Consider the following 3,022-nt stretch of genomic DNA (forward strand, 5'->3'; position numbering starts at 1 on the left):
AGCTCTGTAGACCAGGCTGGTCTCGAACTCACAGAGATCCGCCTGCCTCTGCCTCCCGAGTGCTGGATTAAAGGCGTGCGCCACCACCGCCCGGCTTTGCTTGTTTTTTTCAAGACAGAGTTTCTCTGTAGCTTTGGAGCCCGTCCTGGAACTAGCTCTTGTAGAACAGGCTGGCCTCGAACTCACAAAGATCCATCCATGTGCTGGGATTAAAGGCGTGCGCCACCACCGCCCGGCTCTCACTTCAGTTTTTATCCACAGATACTGCTAGAGCTGTGTGAAAGGCACTGGCAGTTTTTCAACACCTCTGAGTCTTTGCTGGAGTGCCTGTAAGGTTTTTATCTGGCAAAGGGTTATTCATATTTTTTTTCTGGACACCTAAGGCAGTCAAACTTTTATTTAAAAATACTTTTAAAAAAAAGAAAGATGTAGCAATATGCTTATTTCATAAAATTTTAAATTCTGAGTGTCAGAGAATATAAGATTTAATTCCTCTGCACAAATGCCCTCAAGGCACTCTGGGGGCTGTCTTAGACTCATGGAACTCACAGATTCTAGTAGTTTTAAGTGTCTTCATATGAAACACCAGCTATGCTGTAACCTGAAGTGGAGTTGTTAGTTTGCAGTAAATTGAAAGTTGGTTGAGTTTGTGTGAAGCATGCCTTGAAAGTACTACCTTTATTTAGGATTTTATTAATTTATTTATTTTTGGTTTTTCGAGACAGGGTTTCTCTGTGGTTTTGATTCTGTCCTAGAACTAGCTCTTGTAGACCAGGCTGGTCTCGAACTCACAGAGATCCGCCTGCCTTTACCTCCCAAGTGCTGGGATTAAAGGCATGCGCCACTACCGCCCAGCTCTTTATTTAGGATTTTAAATTGTATGAAATAGCCCTGTTATTCTTGGAAGGGAGGGGCACCATAGAGATTGTGTTTGTCATAAATGTAAACTCATCCACTTTCAAGGGTGGGGAGGATCATCCTGGAGAAAGGAATGGCATTGTTCTGTAAATTTTCAAAGTTTTAAGTAATATTTTTCTCTTGTAAGATTCTTAACCTGTTAAGTAAAAACAAATCCTGGACATTAGGAAATAGCCATTTTAAGGATTATGTTTGACTAGAAATGGAGAAAGTGTAAGGATGTATTTAAAAAGTTATTCATGCAATTGGTTGTAAAATCTGAGTTTGGGGCACGTGTGTAATTTCAGTACTTGGGAGGTAAAGGCAGGAGGACCAAGATTCAAGGCAGCCTGAGCTTCATAGCAAGTTCATAATCAGTTTGTAATACATGAGTTCACCTCAACCCCCAGCAAAATCAGCACCACACCTTAAAATAGTAAGCTCTAATTCTTGGTTATGGGTTAAAGAGAACAATGAGGATTTTAACTAAAAGATAGGTTTTCCTTTCAGTGCATGGTATCTGAATCATGATCTATCCAGGTAAAGTATTGAGATACAATGTCCAAGAAACATACTTACAAAATCCTTTTTTTAGTAAATAGCTTTTGTAATATAGTATCTAAAGCATTCTTAGAACTTTATCTGGCTAAAGTATATTCTTGGCCCCAGGACATTTTTATATAAGTTAGAGAGAGAGAGAGGGAGAGGAGGGGAGAGGAGAGAGGAGAGGAGAGGAGAGGAGAGGAGAGAGAACTGAAATTTTAGGGGAAAGTTAATGACAATTAACCTTAGATTTTCTTTTCCTTGGAGACATTTGAGCTAGCTGACATGAAGAGTATCACATTTTGGGGGACAACAAAATAGTCTTAGAAATCCATCTGGTCCAGAGGGATCTTGGGAATTAAATATTAATTTGGTTTTTTTTTAAAATAGCAAGTTTGGAACTAGAAGGATACTCATCAGTTAAGAGTAGAGTTCTGGCTGCTTTTCCTGAAGACCTGAGTTCAATTTCCAGAACCTATATGACTGTTCGCAGCTGTCGGTAATAACAGTTCCAGGGGATGCGATGCCCTCTTCTGGTCTCTGTGGGAACTGCATACACATTGTGCAAGGATATACATGTAGGCAAAGTACCCATGTGCAAATAAAAATTAAATTTTTAGAAAATTAATTGGAGATATTTAGTTTCTTGGCAAAGTCTTGCATTTCTAATGAACCATGTAATATATTTGCAGCTTACTTTAAATTTAATTATATTGTTTAAATGTAGCTGCATATAAATTTACCCACATAAATCTCATTATATTTATCTATAGGAAACTAAGTGCATGTGTCTAAATAATATACAGAGAAGAGACTTTTAACACCCCCATTGGATTTCCTGAATAGTCAAAGTATAAGTTAAAAATTGTTATTAAATGAATTATATATTTTATATTTATAAATAGAAAACATTATGCTTTACTTAATCTTTTGTTGAAGACTCAGGTGATGAATAGGAATATTAATTTTCAGGGGAGTGAGGGAAAACTTGTTGGGTATGGTGATGCTGGCACTTAGGAGTTGGAGGTGAGAGGATCAAGTACCTGTCCAGCCGGGGTAATAAGTCCAAGTTACTGTGCTAAGATTGAGATAGAAAAGCTGTGCTGTATAAAACTTAGGCAGCTTGATGCTTGTGAAGCTGTGTGTGCGTCTGGGATTTATACTTGGTTGTCTGCTCTGACTGCTGCTACACCTTGAGAGCACTTGCATCGCCTCTTTTCCTGTGATGAAGTCATCCTTTTTAATGTCTTAGTAACCCAGAAATGGGATTAAGCATATCAGGATTTTGTTGGTTTGTATGATTCCTAGTTCAAGTTCCCCTATACACAAAATGCATATGCTTTTAGTGCTTTTACATGACTCCTGACTATTTGTATTTGACTTAGTTTGAACTAATGCTGACCAATTGGGAAAGGAATTACTCATTTCTGTATGTGGACTACATGGCTCCATTGCAGTGTATTCTATAGACACCTCATTTCTGTGTGTAGACCAGCCTGGTCTACAGAGCTAGTTCCAGGACAGGCTCCAAAGCCACAGAGAAACCCTGTCTCGAAAAACCAAAAAAAAGAAAAGAAAAGAA

General features: G+C 38.5%; 1 protein-coding gene across 2 annotated transcripts in view; it reads left to right on the plus strand.

The window, feature by feature from the left end:
* Papola (poly(A) polymerase alpha) overlaps window positions 1–3,022 on the plus strand; it is a 53,601-nt gene that overhangs the window by 29,003 nt on the left and 21,576 nt on the right. The gene's annotated exons all lie outside the window — the stretch shown is intronic.

Source organism: Microtus ochrogaster, chromosome 1 (assembly GCF_000317375.1).
Source record: "Microtus ochrogaster isolate Prairie Vole_2 chromosome 1, MicOch1.0, whole genome shotgun sequence".
In the NCBI taxonomy this organism is placed as follows: domain Eukaryota; kingdom Metazoa; phylum Chordata; class Mammalia; order Rodentia; family Cricetidae; genus Microtus; species Microtus ochrogaster.